This window comes from Oncorhynchus tshawytscha, linkage group LG15 (genome assembly GCF_018296145.1).
Source record: "Oncorhynchus tshawytscha isolate Ot180627B linkage group LG15, Otsh_v2.0, whole genome shotgun sequence".
NCBI classification, from domain to species: Eukaryota; Metazoa; Chordata; class Actinopteri; order Salmoniformes; family Salmonidae; genus Oncorhynchus; species Oncorhynchus tshawytscha.
Window position 1 is genome coordinate 29,910,694 of NC_056443.1, and position 15,830 is coordinate 29,926,523.

Here is a 15,830-nt window from a genome sequence, read left to right on the forward strand (position 1 = left end):
ACAGGACAGTGATGAGTACTGTAGCTGCCATTTGAGATGTGATCAGGCAGGGTGGCATATGTATTCTGGGTGGGTGTCACCATCCACATCGACACTGTACTGTGAGCTCCCTCCACAGACACGTGAGTGCACACGCACGCACGCACACACACACACACACACACACTCGACGCTGTGTAACTCACTCTAGTCATGACAGTATGGTAAAGAATGCAGAGGCCGAGGCACAACAGAGATATCACTTCAAACCCACAGGCCGGAGTCTCAGATCCTTTCAGTGTATTGAATGAATGGAGATATGCTCTGATGGGCCACCTCAGAGCCATGCATCACCCAGCTCAAAGGGAACTGTTGATATCTGGGCTGTGTAGCGCTGTGGCAGCCTGAATGAGAGGTGTGTGGGGACGTAGAGGGACAATCACAGAGAATGGACGGTGCTCAGTGCACCACTATTAGGCTGGAGGTGGGACACCCAGATCTGACCCTGACTCAACAAGAACTCTCTCTCTCATAAAAGTGAGTCATAGTCTGAATCTTCCCTTCTCTGTCTCTCTATCTCTCTCCTCTCTCTCTCTCTCCCTTTCTCTCTACTGGTCCTCTCCCTCTCTCTCTCTCTCTCTCCCTTTCTCTCTACTGGTCCTCTCCCTCTCTTCTCTCTCTCTCTCTCTCTCTCCCCACTGGTCCTCTCCCTCTCTCTCTCCCTCTGTCCCTCTCTCTCTCTCTCCTTTCTCTCCACTGGTCCTCTCCCTCTCTCTCTCTCTCTCTCCACCTCTCTCTCTCTCTCTCTCTCTCTCTCGAACCTCTCTCTCTCTCTCTCTCTCTCTCTCTCTCTAACCTCTCTCTATTTCATTCTCCCTCTTTCTTTCTACACCACTCTCTTTCTCCTCCCTCTCTTCTCTCTCCCCCTCTCTCTTCCCCCTCCCTATGTGAGAAGGTGAAGGAGAGCATTGTATTTGTCTGTGTGTTGATGTGGATGTGGATGGCAGAGTACCAGTAGACAGGCAGATGAACTGATGAGCTGATAAGGAGAGTCGTAGGCAGCGCTTCAACCAACATGTACAGCCAATGTACAGCCAAATACGCACAACGTCAAGAAAGACAGGTACTCACAACTGTGATGTGTTGGCCATCAATGGTCTAAATCATAGAAGGAGAGATACGGGCCAGCCTCAGGCCCAGGCACCACAGACACACAGACAGGTTGAGGCCTGGTTTAGCAGGCTGATTCTGCTGCAATACTGGCTCAGCTTCAAGGTACAGGGGCCGGATTCAAAAAACCTTTAAGAACAAATATCTTCTTAACTGCCATTTTTTCCTTAACTATAGACTTATGAAGAAAGTTAAGCAAAGTTGCTATTCCTCAATACAGTTATTGGAAATGTTCTTAAGGTTTTTCCTAAGTTAAGAAAGTTAAGGAGAAATGGGATTCTTGAAAATAGTGTTTTAGGATTTCTTCTTGGAAATGTACTTAACTGTAGGACAGATAAACCCTTGTCTTGAGACGAATGGATACTTCTGAAACATGAACGTTTTCTTGCGCCACAGACACAGTTGGCTACTATTATATTTAAATATATTTAAATACAGCAAGAAAACAAATTAAACAGACATTATCTAGCTAGCTAGTAATTAACAATATATTACAATATTCTAGAATGTGTTAAATAGCTAACGCTATTTTGTCACTTTGCAAAGAAGAACTTGGCTAACTTAGCTAATGTAACGTCTCTATGATGGACGACACCTTCTCCTCCAGCTGGTCCACTTGAATGTTCTCTCAGCTCCCTTCTTCTTAGCAGCCACCTTGATGTCGGACCACCTGTTCTTTTACGCCGTCACTGTCCCTTGCCATTCCCCCAACGGCAGAGACAGACTCGGCCACTCTCCCCTGTGGTAGAGGACAGAGTAGACAGACTCGGCCACTCTCCCCTGTGGTAGAGGACAGAGTAGTGAGAGTAGAATCCCTCGTGGTAGAGGACAGAGTAGACAGAGTAGAATCCCCGTGGTAGAGGACAGAGTAGCCAGAGTAGAATCCCTCGTGGTAGAGGACAGAGTAGCCAGAGTAGAATCCCTCGTGGTAGAGGACAGAGTAGCCAGAGTAGAATCCCTCGTGGTAGAGGACAGAGTAGCCAGAGTAGAATCCATCGTGGTAGAGGACAGAGTAGCCGGACTCGGCCACTCTCCCCTGTGGTAGAGGACAGAGTAGCCAGAGTAGAATCCCTCGTGGTAGAGGACAGAGTAGCCGGACTCGGCCACTCTCCCCTGTGGTAGAGTACAGAGTAGCCAGAGTAGAATCCATCGTGGTAGAGGACAGAGTAGCCAGACTCGTCCACTCTCGCCCATCCTCTCTTTTTGGTCTCAGCAGGGAACCTGCAGTTATCAAGTCTCCCCAACAGCAACTTTTTCCTGGCTGCTATTTCCTCCATCACTTCAAGCTCTTATTTACTGAAGTTTCTATTGCGCTTTCCTTGGTTATCCATTTTTGGTTTTGATATAGCTAGTCTGATGGCTATAATGTGTGAAAAATAACGAAATAACCAAATCCTATCATCCCTGTCACATAAGCTTATTTATTGGTTTCAAGCGTGTCACTAATGTCAGTGCCACATAAGAAGATATTTACGAAGTTCCTAAGGAAACTACTAATTCCTAAGAACATTTTGAGGAATTGCATAATAAGACTAAGCATTTAGCCTATTAAAATGTTAATCTGACTACAGCAAAACCATGTGCTATCAAGTATTATATGTTTAGCTGACGAAGATTGAGAAATGGTCATGAGATGTGGATATCAAAGCAAGTTTATAAAATGAATGGATTCACATACAAGGCATAAAGCTTAATTACTGTATAAGGCAATACTGACATTAACAAAGCATCATTCTAAACATGTAGATCCCACAGTTAACATACAAGACAAATGTGAACAATGAACGAAGAGATGACTACCATGCAAGAGGCCTAGAAACCTGGGAAATTAGAAAATATCCTGCAACTGTTCACCAATTGACTGGATACAGGATAAGAGAGAGAACAGCAGACCTCCGTTCCATGTCTAACATCTGAAAGTGTATCTTTTTCGAACCAAAACCAACCACCCCACCGTTGACCAATCAAACCATACCAAGTGTACAGTAACCTGATCACCCAGGCCCCGTCTCCACAGGGTTTCACAGCATCTAAAGGCTGTGTGGAGGATGAGCCCAATGGAAATAGACAATAAACCCCCATAGCGTCATGTAGAGTTCACCCTGTACAGATACAAGGTACCACAGAGATCATCAGTACTCTAGATACTGTAACAGAGAGATACATTTTGGCCCTCAGAGGGGAAGGACTGACTGGTCCTTGGGCATTGTGTTTTGTGTTTTGTTCAGCCATTTGCCATGCAGCCTAAGCACAGAGATTACATACATGATGGCCAAACCTACAGAGGGAGACAGATGAGGAGGGAGGAAGGCCAGCACAGAGGTAGAGGAGGAGGGGAGTGAGTCAGGGACAGTGGATTGGGGGTTAGAGGGGAGGTATGCCAGGTAGGAGTAAGAGAGGGATGAGGGTAAGGGAGATAGAGGAGAGAGAGTCAGGGACAGTGGATGGAGGGTTAGAGGGGTGGTATGCCAGGTAGGAGAGAGAGTCAGGGACAGTGGATGGAGGGTTAGAGGGGTGGTATGCCAGGTAGGAGTGAGAGAGAGGAGAGAGAGTCAGGGACAGTGGATGGAGGGTTAGAGGGGAGGTATGCCAGGTAGGAGTGAGAGGGGGATGGGGTTTAAGGGAGATAGAGGAGAGAGAGTCAGGGACAGTGGATGGAGGGTTAGAGGGGGAGGTATGCCAGGTAGGAGTGAGAGAGGGATGAGGGTAAGGGAGAGAGAGAGAGAGAGAGAGTCAGGGACAGTGGATGGAGGGTTAGAGGGGGAGGTATGCCAGGTAGGAGTGAGAGAGGGATGAGGGTAAGGGAGAGAGAGAGAGAGAGAGAGTCAGGGACAGTGGATGGAGGGTTAGAGGGGGAGGTATGCCAGGTAGGAGTGAGAGAGGGATGAGGGTAAGGGAGAGAGAGAGAGAGAGAGAGTCAGGGACAGTGGATGGAGGGTTAGAGGGGGAGGTATGCCAGGTAGGAGTGAGAGAGGGATGAGGGTAAGGGAGAGAGAGAGAGAGAGAGAGAGAGTCAGGGACAGTGGATGGAGGGTTAGAGGGGGAGGTATGCCAGGTAGGAGTGAGAGAGGGATGAGGGTAAGGGAGAGAGAGAGAGAGAGAGAGAATCAGGGCAGGCAGGTCAGACAGGTAGTGGTGGAATGTGACTCCCTGCATGTATTATCAGGCTCAGGGCAGACAGAGCAGAAAGAAGAGCGACGTGTTGACAGATCACTCCCTGTCTATTGACACGTCCTTCCTACCCTGAGGCTCTATATGATGAGACAGTCTCTCTGCCTAGTCTGCACCATCACCATGACAACCCATAGAGGCAGTCAACATCTCAGTGATGTCATTGTGTGGGTGGCTGTTGGGAAGGTTTGCAGCACAGGTTAATTAAAAGGCATTGATTTGTAAACAGGCCACCTTCCTGCACTACCTCACCCTGGGACTCCCCCAGGCTGCTTCAGATAGACCCCTTAGTAACTAGAGTAGCGTTGGAAGCACTGAGGTTACGAATCAGCAAAACAGTGAGAATGCTAGAAGTCTCTTGTTCTCACATCAAAAAGCTTAATGAAACAGCACAGCTGTTTTGGAATGAATTATTTCCCATTAGTCCCTCACATGGAATGTAACTCTGAGCACACGTGTGACATTTACAGAACATGATAATATTCCATCATAGTTCCTGGTAGATCGGGACTTTGTTGAACACAAGATACAACTGGTTTCCTTTAATCAGATGGGCCTCCTGTCTCTGATTGAGCTCTGTGCCGTTCTAGAAGGGGAATTGCTGAGGGTTGGTGGAGTGTTGATTGATGTGTGGTCCTCTAATCTAGCCTGGTACTGTACTATATTCCAGACATGGGTTCAAATAGTGTTGCTTTTTGTTTAAAACCAATACTATTTGACGATATGAGTGTTGGCTTGGGCCTGCCCGTAGTGCCAGATGGGCAGGGTTTCCAGATGTGGGACTATCCCATCGGTTCCATTGTGAAGGGAAAGCTAATTTGAAAGAAAACAACATACTATTTGAACCTAGGACTGTCCTTCAGTATTGTCGTCCAGCTGTATACACTGTAGGCTGGCTCAATGTGATCCTCATTGCTGGAAGCAGAACTCCACTGTTCCATTGCTTTAACCTTGATCTCCTCAACAGTGGTAATGTAATCATTGGGATAATTCAGATCCATCCAGATTCATCCACAACGTCACGTTGAGTAAAGGCCCACTGGATGGAAAGCGCCTGTTGGCAACTTAATCTGCTCTGCTAGAGACATCAACATTTCTGATGTCTTGATTTATTAACAAAGCCCTGTCCTCTGATTCCAGAATATTCTAGATTTAGATTTATTCCATTTTGTGGGGGGTTTGTTGGTTCTATCATTTGAGGGGGGGGTTTAGGCAAGGAAGACTTATTTTGAGTGCCTGTTTCCCAGAACAAGATTAAACCTACTTCTGGTCTAAAATGCATGGAGAGTCTTCATTGAAAGAGTCTTCATTGAAAGAGCTTTGAAGGTGCAGGACTTTTTTATCTGTGTCAGACTTAACTGAGTATTTGAATGGGTCACTGTTTGGAATGAAGTGTGTATACGCTGTCTATTTTAGGACATCTTCAGGGATGTATGGACACTCAGTCATCTGCTCCTCTTGTTGTGTTTTCAGGGATGGAGAGAAGATGGCTACTGAATGTTCTCTGGACTGGATCCTGTATCAGCAGCAGCAGTGGAAGATCCATTTTAGATCTGGCTATCATCAATATAATTTATTAATATCAGAATACAGACCTTTAGACTAATGTGAGGAGTGTTGTCCAGTGTTCCTCAGCCCCTTCTGGACAGGTACATAATGGGACACTTCACGTTTCCTCAGTCCCTTCTGGACAGGTACATAATGGGACACTTCACGTTTCCTCAGTCCCTTCTAGACAGGTACATAATGGGACAGTTCACGTTTCCTCAGCCCCTTCTGGACAGGTACATAATGGGACACTTCACGTCCTCAGTCCCTTCTGGACAGGTACATAATGGGACACTTCACGTTTCCTCAGTCCCTTCTAGACAGGTACATAATGGGACACTTCACGTTTCCTCAGTCCCTTCTGGACAGGTACATAATGGGACACTTCACGTTTCCTCAGTCCCTTCTGGACAGGTACATAATGGGACACTTCACGTTTCCTCAGCCCCTTCTAGACAGGTACATAATGGGACAGTTCACGTTTCCTCAGCCCCTTCTGGACAGGTACATAATGGGACACTTCACGTTTCCTCAGTCCCTTCTGGACAGGTACATAATGGGACACTTCACGTTTCCTCAGTCCCTTCTGGACAGGTACATAATGGGACAGTTCACGTTTCCTCAGCCCCTTCTGGACAGGTACATAATGGGACAGTCCACTTTTCATCACATCCCCCATGGAAAGTTACAGTCCACTTTAACCACCAACACCCTTGCCTCCATAACGTACATGGGACAGTCTCACATTTCTTCTAGAATAAGACATGACAGTCATCCACTCCAGTTCACCCAATGGGATTCCAACAGAATGACTTATTCTACTGCACATGTCTAAAGCACTGCCTTTCTGTTTAAAACATCTATGACATCACACTGAGCTGCTGATGTACTTATTGAATATGACACATGTACTTCTATTTTCTAATTCACTATATTATGCTTTTATTGAAACTTGAAGAATGTTGAAGATTTCTGAGGGCACTTCAATATGCCACTATTTCAACAACATATAATAAGCCTGTATAATTGAGACATGTTTACCTTCTCGTCGTATCAAATGTGACAATATGACAGTACATTGCAGCACTTGTCAGGTCGCCATTGTAAACAATGATTTGTCTCACCTGGATAATTAAATGTTAGATTAAACAAATAATACATTGTTCCTCGCCGGTTTTGCAAACCAGTTGACATCTCTATCCAAACAGTAAATGTTGACATGTATTAATTACTGCTGTCAGAGTGTCTTATCTTCTCATCTATGGTAGTTTCATAGAACAGTAAGTCATGTTATCTATTGTTACGCACGCCTCTATGAAGAGGGAACGCAACACCCTGCCACAACTAAACTCTGTGAAGCGAAAAAGGTATGGACTGTAGGTGCGAGTAAAAATGACAACAAGCAGAATGTGGTACCGTTTACAAGGACTTTATTCCTTTACACGGTAATATGGGGAAAAGGGGCTGGACGGAACCAAAGCAAAGAAAGTAAATCTCAAAGCCCCCCCTCTCCTATCTTACCTGCCTACCCACTACTTACCTAATTTAGCACCACCTGGTGCCCTAACCAAAATACAGGGGGTGGTCCGCCCAGGTCTTACCTAGTGTGCCTAGACAGCGAATATGCTACGGGTATATGTATGCCTGCGGGCCTCTTGCCTAAGCACTCCCTAGGTGCCTTCCCCTTCCCCCCTGGGAACAAATGAAACAGAATATTAAACAATTTCACAAACAGACTAAGAGACAAAGGACATCAAATAAGTTCTCTGAGCAACAAACTCACAAAACATACCAACTCTCAGCAATGAACTCCCAGCAAAATCAACCTCTAGCAAAATCTCTACAATGACCTCCCAGCAAATCTCTCTAGCAAATCTACCTCCAGCAAAATCCTCTACAAAAAAAGAGATCTCCTGAACAGAACTCTGGCTTTTATATAGCTTCTGAAGGAATGGGTAATTGGAGACAGCTGTGTCTTGACGAGGGGGCGGGGTCAGCTCTCCAATTAGCCCTGGAGTCGACCAATCAGCTGCTTGAGGGATTTCAGGAAGCCATTTCCTGAAATAAACACATGCAAATACACAAACTACAACACATAATCTGGGGAACGTAACACTATCTGTCTGGAGAGAGAGAGAGCTAGATGAAGGGAGAGAGATGAAGGGAGAGAGAGAGTGAGAAAGGGAGAGAGAGATGCATGCACAGATAGGGAGAAAAGAGAGGGAGAGAGAGAAAGAGAGAGAAAAGGTAGGGAGATGAGAGAGAGAGAGAGAGAGCGAGAGACTAGGTTCCCCCAGCCACATCATAATTCACACAGGCACAAATGACCTGAGAGCCCAGCAGGAAAGTGCGGCCACAACAGTCAAGGGAGTGATTGAAAAAGCTTCTTCCACTTTCCCCAACACACAAGTGGTTATCTCCACCCTGCTACCACAAAAATACTTTCACCCTGCCACCATAGAGCGGTCGAATGCAAGCATTTTGCAAGACTGCGCCTCAAAACCTAATGTCTACCTGGCCCACCACTCCACCCTAGACTTGAACAGCCTTAACGACCAGGTCCACCTCTACAAGGCAGCAATCCCAACTTTTGCCAGGACCCTGAAGGAAGTCACCCTCAACCATAGCCCCAGAACCTCACACAGGAGCAACTGAGCAACGGACAACCCAGACCAGACCAGCGAGACACCCTCCCAGACCTGCAAGACCCCGCCCTGAAGGACCTACACCGAGAGAACCCATACCAAGAGGACCTACACCCAGACCACAGCATCACCAGCCACACCCCAACCAGCTAAGACCACCCCAAGCAGACCCTGGCTACACCCTATATAGGCCTCCCATATCAGACCTATGCCCCTTCTGCCCACCCCATGTCCCCGCCCCGCGGCGAGGACCTCAACATGACAGCGGGACATATGCCCAGGCCGTGAACAGTGCAACACGCCCAACCCCCACCATTACACCCGCCCAAGCCCCATCCTGCGACCTAAGAGGTATGTATCAGATGCTCAATATACTCCGCTCACACCTATTGTGATGGTCCAGGCCCAAACCTCACAAAAACAACACTAGACATTATGGAACACAAAGCTTTTACTATCTCGTCATGGAATATACAAGGTCTGAGGTCATCTGTGCTACCTATATCCCCCCATACGATGACAGCTTCTCCATCCTATAGGGGGAGATCAATCATTTCCAGGCCCAGGGACATGTACTAGTCTGTGGTGACCTAAATGCCAGAACTTGACAAGAACCTGACACCCTCAGCACACAGGGGGACAAACACCTACCTGGAGGTGACAGCATTCCCCCCTCATTATGCCCCACAAAACCGGTTACAACTCCTGCCGCTCTGTCGGACGCTGGGTATGTACATAGTCAATGGTAGGCTTCGAGGGGACTCCTACGGTAGGTACACCTATTCATTTCTTGGCAGTAGTCCTTTAGACTACTTTATCACTGACCTCAACCCGGATGTATGGATAAACCACTTCTCCAATATTTTTGGCTCTATAACAAAGAACAAACAGCAAAACCATGAACATAATCAAATACCGATCTTAGAATCAACTATTAAAGATTACCAGAACCCACTGGAATCTCCAATTACATAGAATGAACTACTGACAAAATGCAAACCCTCCAACCCAAAAAGGCCTGTGGGGTTATGGTATCCTAAATGAAATGATAAAATACACAGACCACAAATTCCAAATGGCAATACTTAAGCTCTTTAACATCATCCTCAACTCTGGCATATTCCTTTTGTGGATTGGGACTGATCCCAATAACTATTGTGGGATATAGGTCAACAGCAACCTTGGGAAAATCCTCTGAATTGTCATTAACAGCAGACTCGTACATTTCCTCAGCGAAAACCATGTACTGAGCAAATGTCAAATTGTCTTTTTACCAAATTACCGTACTCACTCTGCACCCTAAGTGACAAATGAACAAACCAAAACAAAGGCAAGGTCTTCTCATGCTTATTTTATTTAAAAAAATGTCTGGAAAGTGGTGTTGTGGGGAAACATACAGCATTATAAAATCCATGTACACAAACAACAAGTGTGCGGTTAAATTGGAAAAAAACATTTCTTTCCACATGGTGGGGGGGATGAGACAGGGATTCAGCTTAAACCCCACTCTCTTCAACATATACACTGCTCAAAAAAATAAAGGGAAGACTAAAATAACACATCCTAGATCTGAATGAATGAAATATTCGTATTAAATACTTGTTTCTTTACATAGTTGAATGTGCTGACAACAAAATCACACAAAAATTATCAATGGAAATCAAATTTATCAACCCATGGGGGTCTGATTTGGAGTCACACTCAAAATTAAAGTGGAAAACCACACTACAGGCTGATCCAACTTTGATGTAATGTCCTTAAAACAAGTCAAAATGAGGCTCAGTAGTGTGAGTGGCCCCCACGTGCCTGTATGACCTCCCTACAATGCCTGGGCATACTCCTGATGAGGTGGCGGATGGTCTCCTGAGGGATCTCCAGCAGACCTGGACTAAAGCATCCGCCAACTCCTGGACAGTCTGTGGTGCAACGTGGCGTTGGTGGATGGAGCGAGACATGATGTCCCAGATGTGCTCAATTGGATTCAGGTCTGGATGGCCAGTCCATAGCATCAATGCCTTCCTCTTGCAGGAACTGCTGACACACTCCAGCCACATGAGGTCTAGCATTGTCTTGCATTAGGAGGAACCCAGGGCCAACCACACCAGCATATGGTCTCACAAGGGGTCTGAGGATCTCATCTCGGTACCTAATGGCAGTCAGGCTACCTCTGGCGAGCACATGGAGGGCTGTGCTGCCCCCCAAAGAAATGCCACCCCACACCATGACTGACCCACCGCCAAACCGGTCATGCTGGAGGATGTTGCAGGCAGCAGAACGTTCTCCACGGCGTCTCCAGACTGTCATGTCTGTCACATGTGCTCTGTGTGAACCTGCTTTCATCTGTGAAGAGCACAGGGCGCCAATGGCGAATTTGCCAATCTTGGTGTTCTCTGGCAAATGCCAAACGTCCTGCATGGTGTTGGGCTGTAAGCACAACCCCCACCTGTGGATGTCGGGCCCTCATACCACCCTCATGGAGTCTGTTTCTGACCATTTGAGCAGACACATGCACATTTGTGGCCTGCTGGAGATCATTTTGCTGGGCTCTGGCAGTGCTCCTCCTGCTCCTCCTTGCACAAAGGCTGGAAGGTAGCGGTCCTGCTGCTGGGTTGTTGCCCTCCTACGGCCTCCTCCACGTCTCCTGATGTACTGGCCTGTCTCCTGGTAGCGCCTCCATGCTCTGGACACTACGCTGACAGACACAGCAAACCTTCTTGCCACATCTCGCATTGATGTGCCATCCTGGATGAGCTGCACTACCTGAGCCACTTGTGTGGGTTGTAGACTCCGTCTCATGCTACCACTAGAGTGAAAGCACCGCCAGCATTCAAAAGTTACCAAAACATCAGCCAGGAAGCATAGGAACTGAGAAGTGGTCTGTGGTCCCCACCTGCAGAACCACTCCTTTATTGGGGGTGTCTTGCTAAATGCCTATAATTTCCACCTGTTGCCAAGTTGCCAGGACCACGAATACAAATCCCATCTAGACACTGTTGCCCTAGAGCACACAAAAACTATACATACAGGTAACTTCCACGAAGCTGTGAACGATCTGAGAGACAAGGGAAAAGGGCCTTCTATGCCATCAAAAGGAACATAAAGTTTGACATACCAATTATGATCTGCCTAAAAATACTTGAATCAGTTATAGAACCCATTGCCCTTTATGGTTGTGAGGTCTGGGGTCTGCTCACCAACCAAGAATTCACAAAATGGGACAAACACCAAATTGAGACTGCATGCAGAATTCTGCAAAAAAAAAAATCCTCTGTGTCTAAGGTAAATCACCAAATAATGCAGAGCAGAATTATGACGATACCCACTAATGATCAAAATCCAGAAAAGATTGGTCTAGCAGTCTAGTGTGTGTTGAGACCCAGGCCTTCCTATTAGTCTAGCAGTCTACTGTGTGTTTAGACCCAGGCCTTCCTATTGGTCTAGCAGTCTAGTGTGTGTTTACACCCAGGGCTTCCTATTGGTCTAGCAGTCTAGTGTGTGTTTAGACCCAGGCCTTCCTATTGGTCTAGCAGTCTAGTGTGTGTTTAGACCCAGGGATTCCTATTGGTCTAGCAGTCTAGTGTGTGTTTAGACACAGGCCTTCCTATTGGTCTAGCAGTCTACTGTGTGTTTTGGCCCAGGCCTTCCTATTGGTCTAGCAGTCTAGTGTGTGTTTAGACACAGGCCTTCCTATTGGTCTAGCAGTCTGTGTGTTTTGGCCCAGGCCTTCCTATTGGTCTAGCAGTCTAGTGTGTGTTTTGGCCCAGGCCTTCCTATATCATTCCCCAACCAGAAACATGACTGAATACTTTCAATAAAATTTGATTTGATTTGATACAGACAGTGTAGCGATTCCCTTCGCAAGGTAATCAAACAAGCTAAGCGTCAGTATAGAGACAATGTGGAGTCACAATTCAACGGCTCAGACACGAGAGGTATATGGCAGGGTCTACAGTCAATCACGGACTACAAAAGAAAACCCAGCCCCGTCGCAGACCAAGATGTCTTGCTCCCAGACAGACTAAACAACTTTTTTGCTCCCTTCGAGGACAATACAGTGCCACCGACACGGCCCGCTACCAAAACCTGCGGGCTCTCCATCACTGTAGCCAACGTGAGTAAAACATTTAAATGTGTTAACCCTCGCAAGGCTGCAGGCCCAGACGGCATCCCCAGCCGCGTCCTCAGAGCATGCGCAGACCAGCTGGCTGGTGTGTTTACGGACATATTCAATCAATCCCTATCCCAGTCTGCTGTTCCCACATGCTTCATGAGGGCCACCATTGTTCCTGTTCCCAAGAAAGCTAAGGTAACTGAGCTAAATGACTACCGCCCTGTAGCACTCACTTCCGTCATCATGAAGTGCTTTGAGAGACTAGTCAAGGACCATATCACCTCCCCCCTACCTGACACCCTAGACCCACTCCAATTGGCTTACCGCACCAATAGGTCCACAGATGACGCAATCGTCATCACACTGCACACTGCCCTAACCCATCTGGACAAGAGAAATACCTATGTAAGAATGCTGTTCATCGATTACAGCTCAGTACCCTCCAAACTCAAACTCGTCATTAAGCTCGAGACCCTGGGTCTCGACCCCGCCCTGTGCAACTGGGTCCTGGACTTCCTGACGGGCCGCCCCCAGGTGGTGAGGGTAGGTAACAACATCTCCACCCCGCTGATCCTCAACACAGGTCCCCACAAGGGTGCGTTCTCAGCCCTCTCCTGTACTCCCTGTTCACCCACGACTGCGTGGCCATGCACAACTCAATCATCAAGTTTGCAGACGACACAACAGTGGTAGGCTTGATTACCAACAACGACGAGACAGCCTACAGGGAGGAGGTGAGGGCCCTCGGAGTGTTGTGTCAGGAAAATAACCTCACACTCAATGTCAACAAAACAAAGGAGATTATCGTAGACTTCAGGAAACAGCAGAAGGAGCAGCCCCCTATCTACATTGACGGGACAGTAGTGGAGAGGGTGGAAAGTTTTAAGTTCCTCGGCGTACACATCACGGACAAACTGAAATGGTCCACCCACACAAACAGCATCGTGAAGAAGGCGCAGCAGCGCCTCTTCAACCTCAGGAGGCTGAAGAAATTTGGCTAGTCACCAAAAACACTCACAAACTTTTACAGATGCACAATCGAGAGCATCCTGGCGGGCTGTATCACCGCCTGGTACGGCAACTGCTCCGCCCACAACCGTAAGGCTCTCCAGAGGGTAGTGAGGTCTGCACAACGCATCACCGGGGCAAACTACCTGCCCTCCAGGACACCTACACCACCCGATGTCACAGGAAGGCCAAAAAGATCATCAAGGACAACAACCACCTGAGCCACTGCCTGTTCACCCCGCTATCATCCAGAAGGGGAGGTCAGTACAGGTGCATCAAAGCTGGGACCGAGAGACTGAAAAACATCTTCTATCTCAAGGCTATCAGACTGTTAAACAGCCATCACTAACATTGAGTGGCTGCTGCCAACATACTGACTCAACACTAGCCACTTTAATAATGGAAAATTGATGTAATCAATTTATCACTAGCCACTTTATATAATGCTTACATACCCTACATTACTCATCTCATATGCATATACTGTACTCTATACCATCTACTGCATCTTGCCATCTTGATGTAATTAAATGTATGACTGTACTGTACTGTACCATCTACTGCATCGTGCCATCTTGATGTAATTTAATGTATCACTAGCCACTTTAAACAATGCCACTTTTATAATGTTTTCATACCCTACATTTCTCATCTCATATGTATATACTGTACTCTATACCATCTACTCCATCTTGCCATCTTGATGTAATTAAATGTATCACTAGCCACTTTAAACAATGCCACTTTTATAATGTTTTCATACCCTACATTTCTCATCTCATATGTATATACTGTACTCTGTACCATCTACTGCATCTTGCCATCTTGATGTAATGTATCACTAGCCACTTTAAACAATGCCACTTTTATAATGTTTTCATACCCTACATTACTCATCTCATATGTATATACTGTACTCAAAACCATCTACTGCATCTTGCCTATGCCGCTCTGTACCATCACGCATTCATATATGTACATATTCGTATTCATTCCTTTACACTTTACACTTGTGTATAAGGTAGTTGTTGTGAAATTGTTAGGTATTATATTACTTGTTATGGTATATATTACTGCATGGTCAGAACTAGAAGCACAAGCATTTCGCTACACTCACATTAACATCTGCTAAACATGTGTATGTGACAAATACATTTGATTTGGTCTAGCAGTTAGTGGGTGTTCAGGCCCTGCCCATCCTATTGGTCTAGCAGTTAGTGTATGTTTAGGCCCTGCCCTTCCTATTGGTCTAGCAGTTAGTGTGTTCAGGCCCTGCCCATCCTATTGGTCTATCAGTTAATGTGTTCAGGCCCTGCCCATCCTATTGGTCTAGCAGTTAGTGTATGTTTAGGCCCTGCCCTTCCTATTGGTCTATCAGTTAATGTGTTCAGGCCCTGCCCATCCTATTGGTCTAGCAGTTAGTGTGTTGTTGGGCTTTGCTCCCTGGCCCGTTGTGTGGTGGCTGTTACTATGTGGGGTAATAATGACATCAGTTAGTGTGTTGTTGGGCTTTGCTCCCTGGCCCGTTGTGTGGTGGCTGTTACTATGTGGGGTAATAATGACATCAGTTAGTGTGTTATTGGGCTTTGCTCCCTGGCCCGTTGTGTGGTGGCTGTTACTATGTGGGGTAATAATGACATCAGTTAGTGTGTTGTTGGGCTTTGCTCCCTGGCCCGTTGTGTGGTGGCTGTTACTATGTGGGGTAATAATAACATCAGTTAGTGTGTTGTTGGGCTTTGCTCCCTGGCCCGTTGTGTGGTGGCTGTTACTATGTGGGGTAATAATGACATCAGTTAGTGTGTTGTTGGGCTTTGCTCCCTGGCCCGTTGTGTGGTGGCTGTTACTATGTGGGGTAATAATGACATCAGTTAGTGTGTTGTTGGGCTTTGCTCCCTGGCCCGTTGTGTGGTGGCTGTTACTATGTGGGGTAATAATGACATCAGTTAGTGTGTTGTTGGGCTTTGCTCCCTGGCCCGTTGTGTGGTGGCTGTTACTATGTGGGGTAATAATGACATCAGTTAGTGTGTTGTTGGGCTTTGCTCCCTGGCCCGTTGTGTGGTGGCTGTTACTATGTGGGGTAGTAATGACATCAGTTAGTGTGTTGTTGGGCTTTGCTCCCTGGCCCGTTGTGTGGTGGCTGTTACTATGTGGGGTAATAATGACATCAGTTAGTGTGTTGTTGGGCTTTGCTCCCTGGC

General features: G+C 46.7%; 1 protein-coding gene across 1 annotated transcript in view; it reads left to right on the forward strand.

Moving 5' to 3' along the window:
• LOC112214895 (ankyrin-2-like) overlaps positions 1 to 15,830 on the forward strand; it is a 192,760-nt gene that overhangs the window by 29,794 nt on the left and 147,136 nt on the right.